The following is a 19,330-nucleotide window of genomic DNA, read 5'->3' on the forward strand; positions in this document are numbered from 1 at the left end:
GTTTGTAGGCTAGCATGTGCTACAGTAAAATAGGCAAATACTGCTAAGCTATCTATAAACGGAGTCTCTGTTATCAAGCCTATAGCTGTTCACAAAGAATAGTCAAAACGAACAAACATTATAATAATACTAATAATTATAAGTATTGTATGTTTGTTACATGCAAGTGTGTAAGGGCTCAGACAAATTACTAACTGGCGGAACGTGCCCTCTGGCATCTCACGTCAGAGACAAACGTTAGTAGCCTATCACCCACTTCCTTCCATTTGAGAGAATGCAGCGACGCGACGGAGCCTGGTTAGAAGAATCTCTCTGAAGTGCAGTTGAAGGTGAGTAGATGTTCATCTAAAATACACTTACTAGAGATTTATTTCACATGTTCCGTAGTATGCCTCGAAAATGATAAACAATAAGAGGAGTGTAACTTAACGTAAATGTATGATATCATTCTGAAATGTGTTGACCTTCAGGGGCTAACGTTAACGTTAAGTTAACTGCTAACGAAGGTTGAAAGTTAACATGAACGTTAACGTTACCTCTGTGTAACATGAGGTACATGTCAATTCGTGCTCCCGTATTGTACAATGCTATACGTTTTTTTTTTTATCATGTTAATATTTACTCAACCAAATATGATACCAGTATAATCGTCTTTAATGGTCAACATTGACTTGGTTAGCAGCTAGCCTATCAGCCAACGTAGCTCTCATTGGCAGCTTAGCATAATGCAAATCAGATATCAAATAAAGGCTATGGTTAGCTTAATGAGGTAACAGTTACTGTTGTTAGCTACTTAACATTAACAGTCATTAATAGGGCAAATTAGCTTAAAGTTCATGCTCTACCAAAAAGCTTGTTTCACGTAAAACAGGCATCCATAAGCATGAATTTGGCCTTCACAAGTTGGTTATTTCAAAACTAGCTGCATTAATTGACTATCAAGGACGTGTTGATTGCTGAATGTGCATCATTGATAGCATAGAAGACACGTGTTCAGTGCAAAGTGCCAACAGGTGCACGTGCCACATTTACTAGTTTAGTCAGTGTCACTGAGATAGTTGTTACCTGTTTTTTTTTAAGAAACTGTTTTAAAAGTAGTGTTGATTTTGTCTGAATGTTTGATTTTATGTTTTCTCAGGATGTTGGTGAAAGTTAAATACCAGGCAGACCAGATACATTAAAATGGTGGAAACTGATGCCACTCTAGAGGATTTATTTAACCAAGGTACTGATTTATTCAATTGTTGCATTGTTTAAGTCTATTGTCAGTTTTTTTTGTAATGTTCTGTTAATTTTTATTTTAGTGTTCATGAAATTTGATATTTAAGCCAAACACCAAGCTGGGCTAAAATGTATGATGAGTTTGGTACAGAAGATTGACAACTATGTGTCTGAAGATGTGGTGAAGGATCCAAAATGTGGTGTATTAAAGCTGAAGCCTGCAGAAGATGATGGTGAGTCGTAATATGGAATGTAGTTAAAACTTGGTACAAGTTTTGTGAATATATCAACAGCGGTTGCAACACATTGTTTTGATGGAATTCCACTCTGTGGGGTTTGTGGATGTTGATTATGTCCGTCTTTGAGCCTATTTAGTGTTTAAAAATCTCAGCCATCAAAGACTACATGACATACAGCCGTCAAAGGTACTGGACATGACTATATAACTGATTTATTCTGTCCTCTGCTTTGTAGTAGATGCATTATGTGATTCAGATGACACCACTGCCTTGTTTCCAAATAAGCCCAAGGGAGATGATGGGGTAGAGCAAGTAAGTGGCATTTTTTCCCTTGTTAAATATTGGTAAAATCTTTATGCTGCCCATTAACACAAAGGTAACCTAAACTGAAACCCACACTGAGGTATTTTTTTTTCTTCAAAAAAATTCCACACACTCAGATCTGTGCAAAATGATCTTTCTATTCTAGATTTCGGTCATAGACCCTCTTCAGGAATCCTGAAAAAGGCCCATGACCGAAAGCTATATAAAAAGATAATTTTGCACAGATGTGAGTGTGTGGATTTGTCATGCTGTGCTTGACTTTTGACTTTAAATCCCAGCATCTCAACCACCAGATGAACAGTATTATTTGTCTCTTTTAAATGATTGAACTTGAAATGAAACCATTTCATAAGTATTTCTGCATAGAAATTGTAATGAATCTGTTTAAGATCAAATACATTGTTTACCATTTCTCAAGGTCACCGAGAACTGTCGGTACAGGGAAAAAAACAATCGGATTCACTTAGCTCGAAATGCAGCAAGGAAGCTACTGTGCTACACTCTAGGGGCATGTTCCTGAGCCCTAATGTTCATGACCCCAGAGTGTAGCGCTGTAGCTGCACAGTCGCTTTAGCTGCTGGCTTTAGCAACTCGAGCTATGTAAAACCGATTGTTTTCGTTTTACATACTCGGTGACCCAATAAATGGAGATCTATTTGGAAAATCGCTGGATTTCCCCTTAATGCTGGAACTCACCCTACTTTACACTGTTTTATAGGAACATTTCTATGATCCAGCCAGCGGATCAGGGTACCTGGCCTGACGCATTAAAACAATTCAGAGGAAAGCCTCAGGAACCACAAAGTCCAGCACACAATGAACATAATGGAGGACCAGCTTCTGAAGATGTGCCCGAGCCAGTCCTGAATGAAGAACAGCTGAGAGAGGCGGTATCTCTAATGAAGCATTCTTCTGATGAAGTTGTGCGGCTGAAGGTGAACGTTTGATTATCGTCAGAAAAAATGGTCCATGACCCTCAATCACCTCATATGCTTGCAACATTCTCTTGATTCGTGGATGTAATGGATCAGATTGAGCAAGACTGTGTTACTGTTTGGTGAGATTTCAGCGAACCTTCTTGAGAGGTGGTCAACTATGTTCAAAGAAAAGACTATTAAACAGAGTAAAGGTCTTTCTTCCTCCAGCATCGAACTGCAAAAAAGGATCCAGGTAGCAGAATCACCACATGGGCTGTGTCCCGGTAGAACACTCAGGTTAAAGTGTGGTGAGACTGGGTGTTTCAGGGACATTTTCTGGCTTTTAGAAAACATTTGGAAATGTTACATGAGCATAGCGTTAATAATGTTCATGTTTTGGAAAATAACTGTAGTGAACACAGAAGTAATGATTTGGCGGTAGATTTTGATACAGTGGTTCCTGTTATGCATTCTGCTGTACATGAGATACAGGTTAAGGAAACTATTCAGTTTTTTGAGTGATAAGCAAAGTGTTGAGGAAATGAATCATACTTTAAGTCATCTTGAAAATCTCTTCTAGGCCCCATCCATTGGATCATGCCTTAGGTATGAGCTACACCAGGCGCGTAACTGAAGCGTTCCGTTCGCGACGCGTAAAATTCATTTTAAATGAATGGTCTATTTTTTTCGAATGTACGCGCCGCTATCACGTCTGGTGTAGCTACCTCCATTGATTATAGTGGCAGCTAATTGTTGCAGCAGACGCTATGCGAACGTAACGCTTCAGTTACGTGCCTGGTGTAGCTTCACTGTTAGAATGTGTAGACTTAAACATGTCAGTGATGCTAGAATGTTTCAGTACAGGCTGTAGAGTGAGTAAAATTGGTATGTAAGCTAATGTATCACTAACAACAACTTGATATTATGTTCTAGTGGCTTTGTTCCATTTGATGCCAAATGTGTTGTACATGCATTTACAAAAGGAAAAAAAAATGAAACTTTTTATATTGTATATTGATACATTAACTTAATATTTTGTAATAAATATATTTTCAATAATTTGTCTGTATGTCCTTCAGATTTTGTAGAGCTTGATAAAGACAAGCAAAATGGTGACTCTAGCAAGAGTAGCTGGGAATAAACTCTGAATAGAGATAAACTAAGATTACCCCATTAAGAGTTAAGATGACTCTGGAAAGAGTTGTTGGCTTATAGAGTAGATTTTTCTTTACTCCCTGTGGAGTTTATCTTGGTGATTTTTCAACTCTCTATAGAGTAAATTTAACTCTGAAAAATGTGCTCTAGGAGAAGAGTCAAATTTACTCTCTGTGGGGTGGGACCAATGGGTCTCTATGACAGAGTCAGAATCGACTCTATTAGAGTTGAAAACAACTCTGACAATTTTACTGTGTACACAGATTCTGAAAGTGTAGTTTCAAAGCTATCCAATGATGTCTCACTCATGGAGATCTGATAATATTTGAGTTGTGGTCATTTTGAAGTATACCCCTCTGAAAACCTTTTACTGAGAAAACTGGCCTAATAGATTTGCAAATTCTCACCTCATCTGAGTCAAAGGAAAGACAATTGTGCTCATTTGCATCTCATTGAGATAAGCCCTCCTCTACAGATGTCACACTAAGCGCTTTCAGATATAACCTCCGGAGTACATGCGGAGGTTTGTCAAACGGAGGTCCTACCCTTCGGATGATTCAGATATGATGCTAACCTGCGGACCTAATACTGACCTTATACGGACGTATGTGTGAACGACATACACGCACATTACAGAATCTCCGTGTGGTTGTCGAGTGAGGGGTGGGGGCTTAGAGTTCACAAGATGCGAGATATATGACGCAAAATATATGCGGCCGCTGCCTGTCACAGCTGCTTTTTACAAAGTGTAGCCTATGCATTATAGGCTAAAGAGAAATATATTGTGCGTAGGCTAATACTTGAAGTAGGATAGTCACGTAAGTGCGCACATACAGTATTTGTATGTGTGCTTCGAGTAAACACATTTATCTGTTTTCAACGTTATGTGCCAGAATCTGGTTTGCGTTGGAGAGAGAGAGCATGCACACACTTTATGGTAGGCTACCAGCCAATTCAGTAGGCTAACTCAAGACTTCAAGGCCATCATACAACGTTTTTAAGCAACAAACAAAATACTACATAACAGTGAAGTTTTTTACCGTGGTAAAGTTGGTTTTATATTGGACGTTGGATATTCGACACATTCGAAAAATCTATTTAGCACTGACTACGAGGGTCGAATTTGTGTCAAACCAACTTTAATGTGTTTAAACAAGGCCTGCCTATATTACACAAAGCTTCTTTTGTCCAAAAACCCATGTTTTGATTTTATGAATTTTTTAGGCTGATAAAAGATTTCAATCTATTATGCGGCTTCACCTTTTGACTTACCCATACTAAAACACATCTCCTGAACTCGGCTTAGTGCCCTTTCTAGTACACAAAGCTTATTTTTCCCTAAAACCTACTCTTTGATTTTATACAATTTTTAATGTTGAATGTTTCAAATCTATTATGCGGCTTGCCCTTTTGACCTACCCATGTCAAAACACATCTGGTGAACTCGGATTACTGCTCTATATAGTACACAAAGCTTCTTTTTCCCAAAAATCCATTCTTTGATTTTATAAATATTTTTTAATGTAAAAAAAATGCTTTAAATGCTTTAAATCTATTATGCGGCTTGACCTTTTGACCTAACCATGTCAAAAGACATCTGTTGCACTCAGCTAACTGCCCTTCATAGTGCACAACACTTCTTTTTTCCAGAAACTCACTCTTTGATTTTATATAAATTTTTTACTATTCAAAAATGCTATAAATCTATTATGCGGCTTGACCTTTTGACCTACCCATGTCAAAACACATCTGTTGCACTCAGCTAACTGGCCTTCATAGTACACAAAGCTTATTTTTTCCAAAAACTCACTCTTTGATTTTATATTAATTTTTTACTTTATAAAAATGCTATAAATCTATTATGCGAATCGACCTTTTGACCTACCCATGTCAAAACACATCTGCTGCACTCAGGTAACTGCCCTACATAGTACACAAAGCTTATTTTTTTCAAAAACTCTTTCTTTGATTTTATATTATTTTTTTACTATTCAAAAATGCTATAAATCTATTATGCGACTTCCCCTTTCGACCTACCCATGTTAAAACACATCTGTTGCACTCAGCTAACTGCCCTTTATAGTACACAAAGCTTATTTTTTCCAAAAACTCACTCTTTGATTTTATATAAATTTTTTACTATTCAAAAATGCTATAAAAAAGAAGTGTTGTGCACTATGAAGGGCAGTTAGCTGAGTGCAACAGATGTGTTTTGACATGGTTAGGTCAAAAGGTCAAGCCGCATAATAGATTTAAAGCATTTAAAGCATTTTTTTTAATTAAAAAATATTTATAAAATCAAAGAATGGATTTTTGGGAAAAAGAAGCTTTGTGTACTATGTAGGGCAGTTAGCCGAGTGCAGCAGATGTGTTTTGACATGGGTAAGTCGAAGGGGGAAGGCACATAATAGATTTATAGCATTTTTGAATAGTAAAAAATTTATATAAAATCAAAGAGTGCGTTTTTGAAAAAAAGAAGCTTTGTGTACTATGTAGGGCAGTTAGCCGAGTGCAGCAGATGTGTTTTGACATGGGTAGGTCAAAAGGTGAAGGCACATAATAGATTTATAGCATTTTTGAATAGTAAAAAAATAATATAAAATCAAAGAGTGCATTTTTGAAAAAAAGAAGCTTTGTGTACTATGTAGGCCAGTTAGTCGAGTGCAGCAGATGTGTTTTGACATGGGTAGGTCAAAAGGTCAAGCCGCATAATAGATTTATAGCATTTTTGAATAGTAAAAAATGTATATAAACTCAAAGAGTGAGTTTCTGGAAAAAAGAAGCATTGTGCACTATGAAGGGCAGTTAGCTGAGTGCAACAGATGTGTTTTGACATGGTTAGGTCAAAAGGTCAAGCCGCATAATAGATTTAAAGCATTTAAAGCATTTTTTTTACATTAAAACATATTTATAAAATCAAAGAATGGATTTTTGGGAAAAAGAAGCTTTGTGTACTATATAGAGCAGTAATCCGAGTTCACCAGATGTGTTTTGACATGGGTAGGTCAAAAGGTCAAGCCGCATAATAGATTTATAGCATTTTTGAATAGTAAAAAATGTATATAAAATCAAAGAGTGAGTTTCTGGAAAAAAGAAGCATTGTGCACTATGAAGGGCAGTTAGCTGAGTGCAACAGATGTGTTTTGACATGGTTAGGTCAAAAGGTCAAGCCGCATAATAGATTTAAAGCATTTTTTTACATTAAAACATATTTATAAAATCAAAGAATGGATTTTTGGGAAAAAGAAGCTTTGTGTACTATATAGAGCAGTAATCCGAGTTCACCAGATGTGTTTTGACATGGGTAGGTCAAAAGGGCAAGCCGCATAATAGATTTGAAACATTTAACATAAAAATTTTTATAAAATCAAAGAGAAGGTTTTAGGGAAAAAGAAGCTTTGTGTACTAGAAAGGGCAGTAAGCCGAGTTCAGGAGATGTGTTTTAGTATGAGTAAGTCAAAAGGTGAAGCCGCATAATAGATTGAAATCTTTTATCAGCCTAAAAAATTCATAAAATCAAAACATGGGTTTTTGGACAAAATAAGCTTTGTGTAATATAGGCAGGCCTTGTTTAAACACATTAAAGTTGGTTTGACACAAATTCGACCCTCGTAGTCAGTGCTAAATAGATTTTTCGAATGTGTCGAATATCCAACGTCCAATATAAAACCAACTTTACCACGGTAAGTTTTTTCATGATTTATTTTTTTCCAAAAGCATACTATCCCCATGCAGGCGCGCTGGGACATATTTTTGACCATGGGTGCTGAATAACAAAATAATGGATGTCCAACGATTTCTCCCCTAGCATGATATGATTTGAATTTAGACAGCTACGCCATTTCAACGCGATGTATGAGTAGGCCTAAGAGCGAGAAGTTTTATAATGCCCTTGCCACTCCGACTCATCAATAAAAACTGCGTGCACACACACCAGACCAGCACTTGACTTTACATCATTAAACTATTTCAGTATATTGCTTTTCTGATTGTCAAAACCACACCTAACTTATGGCGTCTCCACTCCACAGCAAAAGTGTCCTAACCACGTTACAGCTGTTTCTATCTGAGCGACTCCAATAGTGAAAGGATTTCAGTGTCATATTTCGGTGGCACTAGCTAAGCTGTCGTGGAACTCGAGATGACATGTCTACAGGTCTCACCAACACGAAATTGTAATTGCAAAAGATGCATCCTACCTCATCTGTTGTACTGTAGTTATTCGAAATTGGGCTTTTCACAATCCAACGATATATCCAAAGTGCGAACTAGTTGGTGATGGTTTATGAAAACTGCAGTATGCATGCTACACGGAGTTCTGACAGGGCTGTGCATGGCCTAATAAGCAGGCAAGATATAACCCACGATCGCCATGGTTTCGTTGTCAATTCGTGTTTGTGGTAATAATGACAGCAACAATAAAACCATCTGTATCTTACGATCTTCATCATTCTTGACAGATCACCAGCCTCCTCTGGATGGTCATATGCATAATTAGCCTATAGCCTACCTTTAGTTTTCATTTAATTTTAAACACGAATCTACTGTCTTTACTGCCGGGAGAGAAAAAAATCCTGTATTCTTTTCTGTAGCCTAATTCTGCCTAAGGTTATCAATGAACAGAAAACCGTGTTGGCTAACAATTTATTAAATACTCCTGTTATTGTCGTCCGTCAACAACGTCGCTGTAGGCTACTGCCTTTTCAGCGCCTTCTGCTTATGATGATTCAGTCTTTTGAATTCGTTTGGCCTTGCCATGCAGTTGTAGGCTACAACGTGCCATTCCCTTCATGTGTTTTATCAAAATGTTGTATGCCCTCATGGACAGTAGCTCCGTGATGTCTGCATCTTTCCATGTCGGAGATTTTCTGGACAGCACTATGCCACTCCATCATAACACTGGCATTTAAGTCAGATTTAACCACATGGACGCACAAAAGAAACGTCACCAACATGCCCTCTCACTAGGTGTGATTTTAACCGCATGTTCTACGCCTCGTTCAGACACAGCACATTTACATAATGTCCGGAGGAAATACTAGGTCGGGGGTAGTATAAACACCGGGTGAATTCGGACTTCCATATGACCGGTTATGTCGTTCAGATATACGGCCCCACCGTTTAACATCGGCAGAACCTCCGGTCTTACACGTATGTCTGAAAGCGCTTACTGTGACATCTGGTATCTGTAGCCCTTCCCCCTACAGGTGTCACTGTGACACCTGGATCTGTTAGCCTGCAGGGCAGAAAGAATTGTAGTGTTGTTAATATTGATGTAGTGTTATTTTCATTAGGCACTTCACTGGACTTAGAATAATTAGAATTAGAAGGTACTTTATATAAATGGAAAAGATTTTATTACAAAAGGCCCTGAATAGCATGCATTAATACACAGGATAAGATGTTACAATCCCGATATAAACCACAAGTTCCCAATAGAAGACCCAATCACATACACATACAACAAGCAGGATTGCAAAATGGAAGTCAATATGAATCCAATAGAAAAATAAGAATAAAGATCCTATACACTAGATAATAAGAATAAAGATACTACGAAAAAGATACTAAATAACAAACAAGGTCCACATAAATGTGCTGAGGCTGTGTGATAAGGGTGACAGGGTAGGGACTGACCCTGTGGTACAGGAGAGTTCAGGTATTATTTGGTAAAGTGCAAAAAAGTAAGGCAAGACAGTGCAGTTTTAAGTCAGTAGACTTTGGAGGCAACACAATAAGTCATAACTAGAGTTAAGTGAATTTAGTCCAGGCTGTTGGAGGGAGGGAGAGGCTGTGCATAAAGGCTAACATAGCAAGCAAGAGGCTGTGAAGGAGAGTCCAATTATTTGGTGAGATCACATCCGCATCCTCTTCTGCATATTCTTCTGTGCACTCTATGTAACCTGCGTTGTGTTGAACCTGCGCGATTCAGCCCTGCACACGCCCGGGTTTACCAACGTTCCACAAGCACAGCTAGCTGGCATCTGTTACACACTCTTCTGTGCTGTGACCCTTGGCGCTGGGCATGTGATGTCTTTTGCCTCATCAGCACAGAAAGGCCTGATTTTTTCATGCAGATAGGTCTGCCTGTCAATGTTCAGTCCAGATGGGACCAGGACAGGAAGACTGTCAACAGGGGGCAGAACCGCTGAATTGCGCAGTAACTGAAATTCCACAGATTCTGCATCACAGTGACTTTTTGCAAGCACCACACCTGGTCTCTTGGCATCAAAGCTGTAAGCAAATAACAGGACATTTTAAAAATAGCTAACTATTTCTCATAAAACACCATCATCAACCAATTATTTTTTATATGAACACAATGTGAAAGTTTCAATATAAATACCTGAAGTGCTGATAACTCTTGATCTTTGGAAGCCTTCTGAAGTAGGGACTCAGATGCTTCTGCCAGTCGAAGTTCTTGACAAACACTCTGCCATCTGCCGTTCCAACAAGCTGTGGGATATTGAGGTGACTCTCAGGAGAGCTGTTTTCCACTAGGCCTACCTGACGACAGCAAGAGCCGTAATGTAAAAAAAAAAGTACAGAAGAAAAAATATAAAAAAAAGTTAAACTTTTCATTGAAGCAGAACAGAGAGCAGCACTGAAGTCATTAATGTTCAAGTAGACTAGTTGCTAAACCATTAGCGTCACATTCAATTCAGGCAATGCTAACAGGCCCCCTTGCACCTTACTCTGGATGTATTCATACAAACTATCCTCCAGTAGGCTAGGTGCTAAATCATTAGCATCAGTCCATTCAAGGAATTCAAGCATTATTCAAATTAATAGCAGATGCTCACATTACTAGCCAAAAACCTCCAGCTTGGTTTCGATGTGCATCACTTTAAACGACAGTACTGAGCTAGCTAATAACAATGTAGCATTAGCTAGCTAGCTAGCAAGCAATGTAGCAGGGATTGCAATGTAACAGGGACTACTTACGCTATGAGAAACTGAAAAGTATTCCTGCAGACTTCATTGCCTCCGATGAAATACGTGGTCTGGGGGGACTTTCTTTTCGTCTGCGGCTTTTTGGTGGATGTAGTTATCTCCGAAGTAACTACTGTACGTCTGTTTGCCTCAAGATGGCCAATGATTTGCATGTCCTGCCACTTTCTTTCGGCAGCTATAGAATCAACACTCTGTATTTTGTACATAAGCTCTGGAGAAAGTTTGTCGCTACACGAATGTCTGCCAAGGAGAGGGTTCCAGGGTCGCTGTATAAGTTAAAGCGATAGTTCGGAGTAATTTCACCCTAGGGTCCTTTGCACCATGACCCCGAGCCAAACACCCTCCCAGAATCTTTTTTCCTTTGGTCGAACCCTGGTCGAGTAGCGCTGTCAGAAACTAATGTTGTTCTGCAGTCATGATGGAACCAAAGATCCTTAATATACATTATCAACCGTCTCTGATGGAACCAAGAAGGAACCCTTCTTTTATCTCGTAAATTACCCCACTAATAATGCCCTGAATGGTACGAAACTTCTGCAGTAGTACAACTATGACCTTTAGTCCAATAACGAGGCATTAGAACGTTTGTAAGTGCACCAGGAGTTTATTTAAATAAGACTTGCCTGATTATCTGCTACTATACCGCTGCGTCGACGTTTCTTCCGTGATTTGGGAAAAGCCCGTAATGAGCATGTGAATATTATCATTAACATGGTCTTCAATGACCTGTGAAATTTAAAACATTTCAAGCCATGCATGGTGAATTATGACACATTTATTGTTTATGTGGAAGGGTATTAAAATTAATAATTTCGCCATTTCGTCAAATTACAACATATAAAAAAAAAGCTTCACAATGTATAATCAGGAACATCTCGGCGTCATGTATACCAACTTTGACATGAATCGGATCAACCGTCTAGGAGCAGTACGTTAAAATTGATCATCTCAAATTGAAAATCTCAATTACCTCACTTCCTGTGGGCGTGGCTAATGGCATGTTAATGCAAAAGTTGTTTGTTTTTGGGAGTTACATACACCCACCAAATTTGGTGTGTGTATCTAAAACTATATGCCAACCACAAGTCACAGTGACATAAGGGGGCGCTATGGAGTTCCTGGGCAACGCCCGGTGCCAAGGCTTTTCCCCGTGTATTCACGGTACCTCTTGACGTGTGTGCCAAATTTCATGCGTTTTCACCGATGGGAAGCACCTCTTTTGGCATCACAATTCATCACATTTTAGTCCGTCCCGGCCTCCCGCACCGTCGGTGCTCGGGCCCTAATTAGTGGGCCAAACGCTGTCACATTGAGGATCAGCAGCACTAGACAAATGGCCTCCTACCAGTGACAAACATAAAGGGGAGACAGACAGATAAAATTCACAAACCACAAAATAAACAAAAACAAAACTGGTTGCGTCAGTTGGGCTACTCAACCACACAGACACATAGGCTACATTCATTCATTCATTCAAACACGCACACACAAGATGAAGGACAGGACACGGGAAACAGCTCAATCCAGCTGGGTCACGCTAGCTGCCAGCAATGTTGTGGATTGGGTGGTAAAATAGCAGTAGGCAAAGCAGCAGTTTTCGGGTGTTGACAGGCAAGGGTAATGGTTGCCGCGCCCTTGTGTTAGTTTGCCATTCCTGTTACACATAACATACGTGATTAAAAACCCACAATGCTGAGAATAAAACAAACACCAGTAAAGGTGACATACCCATCAAGCAAGGTCTTAAACAGAGCCCAGGTAGTGCAACCGGCGGGAGTTGCTAATTTCCTAAATAGGCAATAGCCTACCCCTCGAAGCCACTGGATGCACTCGTCAAGAGTGCCAGTTCAACACAAGGGATACTATCAAACAGGAAGTCAACAGGTTTTATAAATAGCAATAGCTACATGGGCGCCACCATCATACCTGCGGCGATGACAAGGGTCAAGGGCCTTTGACGTCTGGTGTAACGTAATGAGGGCCCTCGAGTTTAAATAAAGGCACCTCCAGTGTGGTTGGCTCATATCTGGCTAGCGAGAGCCACTCGAAATGCAGCCATCTGAACCTCAAATGAAAGGCGGGCACAGCCCAACTTCATCCTGTCACATATAATTGTATTCTATTGTGACACTTTTTTGTCATTGTAAATGTTATGCTGTGAATATAATGTGGTTACGTGACCTTATATGGTCATATCCAACGCACCTGCCCGAAAAAGAGGTGTGTAAAAAGCCTTTCTACGTTGCATTGAGTCGAAAAAATTGGACGGGATTTGCTCATCGATCAAACAGGCCATCAAGAAATGATAGCTTCAGCGAAAGTTCTACTAGGAAGACTCGTAGTGTAGCTTACTCCTCCCATGCTTACACGGCGCCAATCTTAGCTTTGCCTACTATTGGGAAAGCCCTGCAATCTGATCATTCACTCATTCAATCAGCGCTAGCCTATAGGAATTCAGTGGGCTCTTTAAATATGTACCACCTAACACTGCTTCTGCTTCTCAGTACGCCGACTTTGACGTCCCCTCCACCCCTCCAGCCACCTCTGCCAGCAGTCCACGGCCATCGGGCACGGTCTGCCTACCACATCATCTTCCTGCAGCCACCGCCACCAGTTGGTCCCCGTCTCGTTGTGGGGGGTAGGCTCCCCGCCCCTGCCTTCATCCATTGGCAGGAGACGAGATCCGCTCATCGCTGGACAGATCCGAGAAGGGGCCTACGCCAAAGACTGTTACCTATTCAGGACTCTATCATGCTTGCATCCAAGCTGTTCCTTTACTAATTAAATTGTTAACTGATTCTATTCTGTCTACTGAGTCTTTCTGGTAGAACTCTGTTTCCAAATACAAGGAGGAACTACAAACTCTGAAGTTTGCAAAAGATGCAAACGGGATACCGAGGATTACAAAGGGAATGAACAACTGGGAGGTCAAGGAACACCACCGCTGCAACCAACAAGTGTCCCATTACACACCAGGACATCTGCACCGAGGGGTCCACAATCCACAGCGAGACCTCACCAACATGGAGTATACCAGCCTGACAGGGGATACTCACCTTTGGACAGCGACTTCACTTTCGGCAGTGATTCCTGTGGGAGCGTACCTATGTTCCCTGCTTTGTATGGGACCGGGGAACATAGGACCCTTTTTTTAAAACCCTAATCATAACCCTACCCCTAACTCTGAGCGGGGAACGTAAGGATTACACCATTCCCTCCAGTGGCCCAGTGTAACCGAGGTCGTAATTCGCCCGCCACTCACGGCCCTCGAACCCACACACCTCCACACACACCGGCATGGGAGTCGAACGGAGGGAGCCCAGGCTTCCAACTCAGCGGTTAGAAGCGTTCTTTAGGTTAGGGCTGTAAGGATTTACATGGGCATGCTAGCTCAGTTCGCCTCTGTTGCACCAGCTCAAGCAGTTACTTTTTTAGGTTGACGGAAAAAGGCCCAGAGAGGAGGCCAAAGAAATGCAGGAGTGGTCATCGAGGATCAGACCAACACTGGACACACCACAAAAAGAGACGGTAATAAACATTTATTCTAAATAGCTGTCTGATGACCAGCCAAAGGCCAAAGGACTGTCTTCTGTGCCCACTACCGGCGTTAATGATGTTTTCTAAACAAAGTTCGGGAGGAGCCTGCGGGATGATTGACAGCAATTAACTCACCCACTGCCGCCGCAGGGTATGCCTATTTAAGCCGACCTCCTTTTCCATACGTCACACGCTCCGACGTTCGCGAAATCATTGGAGTCGCAAAGCCTCGGTAGGCAGACGTAATGGAGCTGGGGTTTTTCACTACTAACCATCCGAAAGCTACATCCAGTCCACGGGCTACAGCCACCTGGTTCACCAGCGTTTTCAGGTCACTGCTCAGAGCAAGGGTAGGCTACAACTATCGATTATGCTATAGCCTGCTCACCCCAGCATACTCCAAGGCTCTAACACCAAGCTGCTCCAAGCTCGCGTTTTCACGTCGCACGATTATCCAGGTAACTCGAAATGCTCTAAATTCCACATGGCTCGGCACGCCAAGCGTCTGAAGTTGTAGGCTATCCACTATCCAGCGGAGGCCTATCTTCCGAAGATCACTCAATCCGTAATCCGTGTTGGCATCGGAAACGAACAGGTCTTGTTAATTCACTCCTCTAGTCGTCCAGTGACTTCTCATAAACTGATACTAGCGTTGTTGGATATTTAAGCTACTTATAACGAACTGACAAGCCTCAACCTTAAGTGCCCAGTATTTCGCTGGCTCGTGCTGCAATCTGTTTAAACAATGGCGCTGCGTCGCAGACGTCAGCAATTATTAAAGCGATAGTACACTTTGTAATTCGCGTCAGGCGACGCAGACAGCAAGGACCCTGATTGTCAACTCGTCCGGTGTCGATGGCCGGCTATTCATGTAGCTTCTACGGGGTATAGCAACAAGCTAGTTCACTGATATAAGCTTTGCAAATAAACTCAAGTCATTTTGGTTACAATGACTGGTTATTTGTATGTTTTAAAATTAGCACTTTGCCAGCAAGCAGTGCTTTGTGGGCAGTTGGGTTTGCTCTCAGGAGGCCCTCAAACCCCAGTCTACAGCCAGAATATATTAATGACACTCTTTGAACACCGGTCTATCGTTTCATTCCATGCCAACACCGACAGGAGGGAGTTTACAGTATTGCACTGTAAATAACTTTTGTTTACAGCAAACCCAAAGCAGTTTGCCCAGACAGCCAGGAGATGGCAGCAAAATTCACTGCTTAACACTTGTGTTTTAATGTTAAGACACTACAAGCAATACTACAATTAGTGCTTTCCTGCACCACACGCTCCAGAGCGTATCACTCCGCTGCCTCAGCCACAGCCACGCCAGCGGCCCAGGTTCTTAACCACCGACTTCCTTCCCGCAGCATCTCCGCCGTACTTCCGGATCCGACTCCACTTCTTCAGACGGCCCCGGTAGCGACAGCGTCGCTACTCCCTCCGCCCCCTCTTCCCCTTCCCCACCCACTTCCCCCAGCCAGGACCCGGTCCAGGGCTGCCCCCCTTCCAGTCGTTCCGACGACTGCTCCCTCCCTTCCCCCTTTTTCCCCCTCCCCATTCCATTCCCGGAGTCACGTCTGTACAGCACGCCACGACTCACGAAGAGGCGTCCATTCAAACTCCCCTCGCTAGCTCCCTATTTTCTTTACGAGTTAGCGAGCACCTGGTCTCAGCCGGCGCCGGTAGCGACAGCGTCGCTACTCCCTCCGCCCCCTCCTCCCCTTCCCCGCCCACTTCCCCCAGCCAGGACCCGGTCCAGGGCTGCCCCTCTTCCAGTCGTTCCGACGACTGCTCCCTCCCTTCCCCCCCTACCCCTACCCATCCCCTCCCCGGCTCCGCGCTAGACCAGCCCGCCACAGCGGGTTATCAGCACTCCGCGAGTGCTTCGGATCACGACGTCCCATTCCGGCTCCCCAGCCATTCACTAGCCACAGCAAAGGCCTTCGACCACCTCCTCACGCTGCACGTTCCAGCTTAACATCCCGTTCCGTCTACCCAGCTATTCATCGGCCACAGCCATTTCATTCCATCTGGATACTCACCATTCATGCTATTCATGCCTTATCATGCTTATCTGCTATCATGTTTTATGCGTTGTATGTCGCATCATGCCGAATATGTCATGTTTATCAGGTAACGGTATTCTAAAAGTTTCTTCAGCCCAGGTTGAATTATTTAAGGCTGCCACAGATGGTACGGAATGAGCTTGGACCCGATGCAACAACAGCTTCAGGGAGACCCATGCAGCAACTGCTCCGCTGAGCCCCTGCTACAACGGCTCCGCCGAGCCCCAAGAGCCATGCAGCAACAACTAAGCCGAGATCCAGGACCCATGCAACTTCGGCTCCACCAAGCCTCGAGAACCATGCAGCAACAGCTACGCTGAGCTCCAAGACCCATGCAATGTCGGCTCCACCAAGCCCCGAGAACGGCTCGCATCCGCAGCACTCTCCATTCCCGCGGCATCGCGTTCCGTAGGTCTGCTAGGAAGTTCCATCTCCTCCGCCTTCTAACGCAGTCGGATAGCCCGGTCTTTTCGCCCTCCCGCTCCCTCCCTTTGTTTTCCTCCCCAGACCAGGAAGCAAGCTGCTCCTTCTGGCATCCCGGCGCGGTCCTTCCGCCGGCCATTCAGCCGGACGAAGCACACATCACCAGCCACCTCGCGAACCGGGCACGCCGACAGCACTTTCCGGCACCACACCTTCAGAGCGTATCATTCCGCTGCTTCAGCCACAGCCACTGCCACGTCAGCGGCTCAGGCCCATTCCCACCGCATCTCCGCCGTATTTCCGGGTCCAACCCCACTTCGCCAGACGGCCCCGGTAGCGACAGCGTCGCTATTCCCCCCCACCCCACCCCTTCTTTCCCTCCCCCATCCACCTCCCCTAGCCAGGACTCGGTCCAGGGCTGCCCCACCTCCAGTCGTCCGTCGACTGCTCCCTCCCCCCCCCCTTTTCCCCCTCCCCCCTTTTCCCCCTCCCCTTTCCATTCCGGGAGTCACGTCTGTACTGCACGCCTCAACTCACCGGCGCCGATATTCCCCCCCTAACCCTCCTTCCTTCCCCGTCCCACTTCCCGCGACCCAGGTTGCTCCCCTTCCGGTCGCGTCAGCGACCGCTCCCTCCCTCCCCCCCTTTTCTCCCTTCCCATTTCTTCCCCGGCTGTGCGCTAGACCAGCCCGCCGCAGCGGGTCATCAGCATTCAGCGAGTGCTTTGGATCACGACGTCCCATCCCGGCTTCCAAGCTATTCATTAGCCACAGCAAAGGCCTTGCCACCGCCTCCTCACGCTGCAGCATTTGAACCACCACCGGTCACAGCGTCCACCAGGAACCTCATTCGTCAGGTGCAGACGTAGACCTTTCTACCATTCGTCCCTCCCTCCCTATTCCCTCTCATAACCGGGAATTAGTTGCGGCGAACTGGTTTGTCTTTAAAACATTCTGGCCCAGCATCAAAGATTCTGTCATTCCCCGAGTTCACCGTAGCTTTACCAACTACACAGAACTCATCTGTTTCGTGTTCCCCAGCCGACGCAAAGAGCTTAATGACTACCTGGCCATCATCGCCGGCCTAGCCGTGTCCTACGGGGGAGCCCATTTGTATACGTACCACCGGCTGTTTTCAGCAAAATGCGCTGCCAGAGTCGGCCTCTGGAACCAAAACCCCTACTGGGGCGCGCTCGATATGGAGCTCCATAACCGCGCTTCCTAGGACTCAAGCCATCTTGTCCTCTGCAATAGCCCAGTCACGGCGTGGTCGAGTGTCCACTAGTCAACCCATTCCCCAGGGCCGCCCTTTCATCTCGCATCTCATAAACTGCGCCTCAGCAACCCCATCTCTCGAAGATGTCGTATCTCTACATGCCAAGTGTCTGGCCGATATCAAACACTGGAGGATGTTTTAGACGAATGGAATGGTCTGTGCATGTTCTACGACGACTGCCAATCATCTCCAGAAGACCTCCAGTTGTACACCGACGCAGCCCCCTCAACAGGCTTCGGAGGCTTTCAAAAGGCGCCGGTTTGCATCCCCGTGGCCACTAGACTTCAGAGAGCTATCAACTGAAAACGAATCGTCAGCCGTGTTCGAACTCTACCCCGTAGCCATCACGGCCCTACCTGGGGGAATGAGTGGACCTCCAAGAGTGTGCTAATCCACAGCGACAACGAAGCCGTAGTGCACGTCATTAATAACTCGAGCTCAAATCGCCTGCGCTTTCCCCTCTTATTAGGCGTCTAATCTGGATAGCAGCCAGCTACCAGTTATTATAAGAGCCGCGCACGTCCCCGGTCGCCACAATGAAATTGCTGACTCTCTCTCGTCTTAGCTTCTGAATCTCTGGGATTTATCTTCAGCCCATCACGGCCGACCTAGCCCGTCAAGCCCTCGCACCCAGGACCATGCAGTCCCGGACTGCTTGGTCGTGCTTCAAACAGTTCCACGCAAAGCACTCACTACCATTTCCCAGTTCGATGCTGTCACCATATCATCATTATTACCTACGCCCACACTTCACTCGGGATCAAAGTCTCTTCCACTAGAGTCTACCTAGCCGGCATTCATTTCTTCTACAAAGGCCTCCACGGCTCCGAATGCCCTTCCTTCTCCGACACCAGGATAGGCTTGTTATTTAAAGGTATCCGTAGGCAACAGCCAGTCCCCCAAGACTCCCGCCTTCCCATTACCTCAAGCATTCTCGCCACCTGCCTCGCTACCCTTCGCAAAGGGTTCATGTCACCGCATTCCGATTCCACCATCTCCGTTATGCTTCACTGGCCTTTTTTGGGCTGCTGAGATGTAGCGAGTTTACATGCCCTTCGTCTCTCTTTCCCGATGTCCACCCGTGCATCGCAGATCTAGAGCAGCTAGACCAAGACACCATTCGATTTACCATCAAACAGAGTAAAACCGATCAGTCCCGAAAGGACACTCCATATCCATTTTAACTCCACCTCAGATCTTCAGCCTTTCCAATACCTAT

At 44.0% G+C, this 19,330-nt stretch overlaps 2 long non-coding RNA genes across 3 annotated transcripts; one reads left to right on the forward strand and one right to left on the reverse strand.

Moving 5' to 3' along the window:
- The first annotated feature begins 244 nt into the window (after positions 1-244).
- On the forward strand, positions 245-2,726 carry LOC143122495 (uncharacterized). Of its 2 annotated transcripts, XR_012986700.1 has the most exons (5): positions 245-329; positions 1,139-1,225; positions 1,305-1,454; positions 1,696-1,772; positions 2,503-2,726. It is a non-coding gene; the product is annotated as an uncharacterized LOC143122495 (long non-coding RNA). The 2 variants fall into 2 exon arrangements; XR_012986699.1 differs by lacking the exon at positions 245-329 and having other exon boundaries at positions 672-1,225; positions 2,503-2,722.
- Positions 2,727-9,232: 6,506 nt separating this feature from the next.
- Positions 9,233-11,232, reverse strand: LOC143122496 (uncharacterized). Its single transcript, XR_012986701.1, has 3 exons — positions 10,802-11,232; positions 10,203-10,363; positions 9,233-10,090 (listed from the first exon to the last, which is right to left on the reverse strand). It is a non-coding gene; the product is annotated as an uncharacterized LOC143122496 (long non-coding RNA).
- Positions 11,233-19,330: the final 8,098 nt, after the last annotated feature.

Source organism: Alosa pseudoharengus, unplaced genomic scaffold (genome assembly GCF_046254945.1).
Source record: "Alosa pseudoharengus isolate Yale_2024_CS ecotype anadromous, Long Island Sound unplaced genomic scaffold, YU_APseudo_1.1 YU_APseudo_1.1_scf_14, whole genome shotgun sequence".
Taxonomy (NCBI): Eukaryota; Metazoa; Chordata; class Actinopteri; order Clupeiformes; family Clupeidae; genus Alosa; species Alosa pseudoharengus.